A 6,930-nucleotide genomic window follows, 5' to 3' on the forward strand; every position below is an offset into this window, starting at 1 on the left:
GTAACCAAGAGATTAAAAATCTGATTCTAAATCTACCAGGTTGAGCAAGGAAAAGACACAGTTGTAGAGGAAAGAGATTCTTTTAGCCCCTGTCCACTTTCTCAAAACTGCTGAATTAGTTGATGTGGTGGTGGTACACACCTTTAATCCCGGAACTCAGGAGGCAGAGGCAGACAGATCTCGGTGAGCTCAAGGCCAGCCTGGTCTAAAGAGCGAGTTCCTGTCTCATGCCCCTCGCAGAAGAAAACCCCACTGTATTTACTCCAGAGCCATATCCTGCATTTCTCACTGTGGCTCTCTGTGTCCCACACAATGGCCCGAAGTGTCACTGAGTATTTGGGACTTTATGTAAAGGTTTTACACTCAACCCAGCAACCGCCCACCTCACCCACCTGCCGTCATCAGTGGCCTCCTCCGTGGTATTCCAGATTGATGCTCTCACTGGGGATGCTTTGCGACTGAGCCTCCTCCTCGGCCGAGGGCTCCGAGAGCCCGCCTGCCTTCCTCATCCTTTGTCACTAGTGTTTATCTCGCTTCTCAGAAAGTAGCGACACTGAATAAACTGAGTGAACGGAACAGTCCTAATAATGCAAATGGGAGAGTCCAGCTATCTTCTATTAAATCACATATTAAAAATATAAAATATCAGGCTGGCGAGATGGCTGGAGGGTCAAGGGTCAAGGTGCTTGATGCCGAGTCTGACAACCAAGTTCGTGTTCAGGCCCCAGAATCCACTTGGTGAAGGCAAGAACTAAATTCTACAAGTTGTTCTCTGACCTTTATGACCTCATGACCTTCATGACCACATGCATGCAGTGGTGCATGTGTGCACATGTGCACGCGCACACACACCAAAATAAATGACAAATAAAGGAAAAATAAAGTGAAATGTCAAAATCACATCATTCTCCTAAGTAAATGTTGCCATTTGGGGAAATACACTATTAGACGCCTTTAATCCCAGCACTCGGGAGGCAGAGGCAGGCGGATCTCTGTAAGTTTGAGGCCAGCCTGGTCTACAAGAGCTAGTTCTAGGACAGGAACCAAAAGCTACAGAGAAACTCTGTCTCAAAAAAAAAATACACTATTAGGCTGATATCTGTTTTGTTGTTGGCATGCTGGGGATAGGATCTAGTGATCTGATATGCTAAGAAAGTACCTTATCAAGGGGCTATATCCTTAGCCCTTGTTCGCATGTGCTTCATTTTAAATAAATGGCTATATTTTATTAGTTTTAGTATCTAAAGAGGTAAATACAAATGGACAGAAACCACATTAACACAATCTCTTTTGTGACCTCAATAATAGAAAATCATTGCAAAGTGGTCCAAAGCCATGTTTATCTAAATCTTCGGCATCTTTTGAAGTCCAGATCATCACTTGATAAACTCTCTGATAAACTCTGTGGCAGCAGCAGCTAGAGTGGCCTTCCATCCTCCATCTTGGTAAACTCTATGGCCGCAGCAGCTAGAGAGGCCTTCCATCCTCCAGCTAGGTTCTTGTTTTGTTTTTAGAATGTTTGCCTTTTTAAATTTTTTATTCCTGGTTGTTTTGTATGTCTGTGCACTATGTGAGTTCCTGGTACCGACTGGATCTCCTGAAATAGGAACAACAGATGGAGACGGCACCTGTGGGTGCTGGCAACAAACTCAGGTCTTCTGAGAAAGCCAGTTAGTGCTCTTGACTGCTGAGCCATTCTCCAGCCCCAGACAGATGATTCTTTATGCCATTCACCTAGTACAGGGCTTCCATCAAAAGGGAATCGACATTGATGATGGTGAATGGTGGGTAATAAATCTTAAATGAGCCTTTGTTAGAGTCACTGATTAGAATATCTCCAACCTTAAAGTTTCAACCCTACCCTTTTTTTAGTAAATCAAGTAGATGCTAGACACATGGGTGTTTATTTCATTTCTTTTGCCTTCCATTAAATATATACGTCTAATTATCTTATGCGGATGACAACTTTGTAATACATTTAGTTTCATAATAAATTTTGATAAAAATGTGTGAATTAATATGTCATTACATATTAATTATCTTATTAGTTTTGCAGTATCCCACCCAATAATATGCAGTATATGACTTTTCGACTTGTGTTTAACCCTGCTCCTTGACATTACAATTATTCTAATTTTTCTATACTACCACCATGCTTGGATTTTATTCCCTGTATATATACTTTGCATGCATCTCCAACACTTTCCACATAATAAATTCCTGGAGAATTATGAGCCAGAATATATAAGCAAGCAACCATTTTGGTCGAAAAGGGCAATCGTCTTTTGAAAACACTTCTGCTTCTTCATAGAAGAAAAACAAAGCTATGAATTACAATAAAAGGAGAAAATTGAGCAGCAATGAGGAAATGCCGGGAACGCTGCAAAAAAAGTAAACCTGAGGGCTGGAGAGATGGCTCAGAGGTTAAGAGCATTGCCTGCTCTTCCAAAGGTCCTGAGTTCAATTCCCAGCAACCACATGGTGGCTCACAACCATCTGAAATGAGATCTGGTGCCCTCTTCTGGCCTTCAGGCATACATGCAGACAGAATATTGTATACATAATAAATAAACAAACAAACAAACATAGGGAAAAAAAGAAGTAAACCTGAGGGGAAATGGCTGCCACACGACAGGCAAAAAGGGGGAGGAGAGTGTGAACAGGATTAAGAATCATGCCCTGGATGTGAACTTAGAACACAATTTGTCCACCAACCACCTATGTGAGAGTCCGCAGGTTACATAACTGCTCTTTCCATTAAACACTTTGAAACTGGAAACACAAAGCCAATAAGCTTCTGTACTGTACACCCTCAGACATGCACACACTCACTCGTGCACACACTCACTCGTGCACACACTCACTCGTGCATACACTCACTCGTGCACACACTCACTCGTGCACACACTCACTCATGCACACACTCACTTGTGCATACACTCACTCGTGCACACCTTCAGTCATGCACACACTCACTCGTGCACACCCTCAGTCATACACACACTCACTCATGAACACACTCACTCATGCACAAGCTCAGTCATGCACACACTCACTTGTGCACACACTCACTCGTGCACAAACTCAGCCATGCACACACTCAGTCATACACAGTCACTCGTGCACACATTCACTCATGCACACACTCACTCGTGCACACCTCCAGTCATGTACACACTCACTCATGCACAGTCACGTACACACTCACTTGTACACACCCTCACTTGTGCACACACTCACTCATGCACACCCTCACTCATGCACAAGCTCAGTTGTGCACACGCTCACCCATGCACACCCTCAGTCATGTACACACTCACTTGTGCACACAGTCATGTACACACTCACTTGTACACACCCTCACTCATGCACACACTCACTCATGCACAAGCTCAGTCGTGCACACGCTCACCCATGCACACCCTCAGTCATGTACACACTCGTGCACAGAGTCATGTACACACTCACTCGTGCCCACACTCACTCATGCACACACTCACTCGTGCACACACTCAGTCATGTACACACTCACTCATGCATACACTCACTCATGCACACACTCAGTCATGTACACACTCATGCACGCACTCACTCGTGCCCACACTCACTCATGCACACACTCAGTCATGTACACACTCACTCGTGCCCACACTCACTCATGCACACACTCAGTCATGTACACACTCACTCATGCACACACTTAGTCATGTACACACTCACTCGTGCACACAGTCATATACACACTCACTTGTACACACAGTCATGTACACACCCACATGTATATACCCTCACTCATGCACACACTCAGTCATGTACACACTCACTCGTGCCCACACTCACTCATGCACACACTCAGTCATGTACACACTCATGCACGCACTCACTCGTGCCCACACTCACTCATGCACACACTCAGTCATGTACACGCTTTATCTTTCTCTCTTCCCAAGTAAGGAAAACGAGGAAGCAGCCAGCACCCTTACCATCCTTTTTTCTGATGCTTGCCTCTAGTGTTTATTTTCATTTCCCCTTCTGCAGACTGAGGAGCTAGCAAGTGCCTTTCAGAGGTTAAGAGCACACACTGCTCTTGCAGAGGGTCTGAGTTCACGTTCCCAGCACTCATGTCAGAATGGGTCATAACTGCCTATAACTCAAGCTCCAAGGCACTCACCACCCCTCTGGCATCGTCTGGCACCTGCACTCATGGACACACACACACACACACACACACACACACACCCCACCCCTAATTTAAAATAACAATGCATCATCTCCTTTGTTTACGAACCATGCATGCAGCCCATGCCTGTAATCCCAGTGGAGTCTGTCAGGAGTTCAAACCCAGCTTCTGCTTTGTAAGTTTGAGGTTGAACAGCTGCATGGAACCCTGTCTCAGAAAGCAGAAATCAAACACAGTGAGAATCCCATTTTTGAATTTCCCTAGCTGGACTAGAAACCTTGAGAAAACAGGTTGTCTTTTTCTCATGAAAAATTTTGGCTCTTCATGCTCCTAACAGTGCCAAGAATGTCTCCAGGCATTTTTATCCAGCCTTTTCACTTGAGAATCTAAATTGAACCTGCATGCTCATCCCCCAAAATCTAATCTGACTGAAAGAAAAAGTTCATCAAATCTCAAACTGATAAAGCTTGAGTCTGTTTCTGTTTACCCCGAAATAATGCTTTCCTAATGTTTTAAAGAACTAAGGTATTTTCAGGCCGGTGGGATCATCTCTATGCATGGAGAGAACTCCACTTTCGCGGGCTTCCTTTTGTAACTGGTCTCAGAGCTTTCAAACCGTCCTACAGACAGGGCGGTAGTGGCTTCATAGTGATTTCCCCAAGGCTTAAAGGGTCACAGAGCGAACCTTCAATATAATTGAGGGCAGTGATCTTCTACAAAATAGAACTGTAGAACCCAGGTGAAAGGAAGATCACTGAATGCCTTGGAGGGGACTGCAGGCTATCCCACCCCCTCACCCCCATCTCCCCACCTCCCATCCCCCCATCCTCCCCACCCCCTGCAGCCAATCTCTCCTTCAGCGGCAGTGACTTCTAGGTGGCTTGCCTTCTAACTTCCCTAACTCCATCTTCCCAGAACTGGAAAGTGTTTGGGGCTTTTAAAAAATGTGTACACACATTCTAGATGATTTCAGATTTCCTAAGTGATATTCCTTCACTTGCATCCTTGAACTTCCTACTTGTGGCGATTCCTCTATCCTTAACTTCAGTGAACAGTGGTAAAGTCCTGAGATAGAAATTATATGGGAAATTTTGGGCTCTCAGTTTTCTAAAAATGTTAGGTCTTAGAGATTCTCATAGAAAAATTACCAAAAGAAGTGTCTGGGAATATGGTTCATTTAGCAACAGTCTTGCCGCACGAGCATGAGGCCCTGAGTCTGGATCTCCAGTGCACAGGTGCAAAGCTTGGCACGGCAGTAGTGCTGACAATGTCCGCTCTGGGGAAGGAGAGAAAGGAGAGATAGGCAGAAGGCTGGAGCTCCTTCCTAGCCAGAGTCAACCCAACCAGTGAGCGCCAGGTCAGTGGAGACCCTGACTTCAAAATGCAAGATGGAGAACAATGGAAGATGTTCAGTATTGACCCCTGGCTTCGCATGCACACACGAGCTCACACGCACGCGCACGCACACACACACGCACACACGAGCTCACACGCACACACACGCGCACGCACACACACGCACGCACACTCGAGCTCACATGCACGTACACACGTGCACGCACACGTACACACACGCACGCACACACGAGCTCACATGCACGTACACACGTGCACGCACACGTACACACATGCACACACACACGAGCTCATACACATGCACCCGTGTAAGCACACATACACTCTACGCATGCATATACAAACATAATAACAATAATAGATTAATCTTACAAAAGGTTTCATAAATCTTTACCCAAATTCTTTTTTTTATTGAGAAAAGGAAAAAAAAAGTTTCAGCCTCCTCCCAGCCTCCCATTTCCCTCTCCCTCCTCCCACCCTTTTTCCCCTCCCCCCACTCCTCTCCCCCTCCCTCTCCAGTCCAAAGAGCAGTCAGGGTTCCCTACTCTGTGGAAAGTCCAAGGTAAAAAATATGGAACGCTTCACGAATTTGCGTGTCATCCTTGCGCAGGGGCCATGCTAATCTTCTCTGTATCGTTCCAATTTTAGTATATGTGCTGCCGAAGCGAGCACACCCAAATTCTTTTTTTTTTTTTTTTTTTTGGTTTTTCGAGACAGGGTTTTCCTGTGGTTTTGGAGCCTGTCCTGGAACTAGCTCTTGTAGACCCTTAATACATTAACCTGCTACCACCTTTTCTGTACTGCACTGCAGATCCGCGAGAACAATTGCAGGATGTGTTTTATGACATCCCATTCCCTAAAAAATACTAAAAAGCCTTTTATTTATAAGCCACAAAGACATTTTTCATGTGCAAACTTCCCTAACAGAAGACACGTGAACAATTTTGTGTGTTATGATCTGCTAACTCTTCTCCTTCCCCCACGAAAGAAAGGGGAAATTAGTCAAAGTTTGCAAGTGGGTAAAATCGGGATTAGCAACAATGTTTCCTTAAGTGTGCTTACATTCTGTTTTCTCTTCAAAATTCCTTCAGCGGTTAAACCTCATGAAAGGCAGAACTGCAGAAAACTGGCTGGACGCAAGCAGCTTTTTCCTATTGTCATCTCTCCAAGAACGCGGACAGTGGGACCGTTCCAGTATATGGCCTGCCAAAGGCTCTCGGAGCGTAGTTAAGCCGATGTTCCAGAGCTGGGACCGGTTGGCTGCACTGCCGTCTCTGCTGTCAGCATCCATTGCCAACTACACCTGCTCCGCACGGTCTATCCTTTCCAGAAAACCAGCTGAGCACTTCCTGGTAATGCCAAAAGTGTCCAAGTTAGACAGCGCCACAGAACAC

General features: G+C 45.3%; 1 non-coding gene across 1 annotated transcript; it reads right to left on the bottom strand.

Moving 5' to 3' along the window:
• Positions 1-6,101: 6,101 nt before the first annotated feature.
• Positions 6,102-6,208, bottom strand: LOC121442687. The gene has a single exon (XR_005973583.1). It is a non-coding gene; the product is annotated as a U6 spliceosomal RNA (small nuclear RNA).
• Positions 6,209-6,930: the final 722 nt, after the last annotated feature.

Source organism: Microtus oregoni, unplaced genomic scaffold (assembly GCF_018167655.1).
Source record: "Microtus oregoni isolate MIOR12 unplaced genomic scaffold, Mior012 000092F_ref0000046, whole genome shotgun sequence".
In the NCBI taxonomy this organism is placed as follows: Eukaryota; Metazoa; Chordata; class Mammalia; order Rodentia; family Cricetidae; genus Microtus; species Microtus oregoni.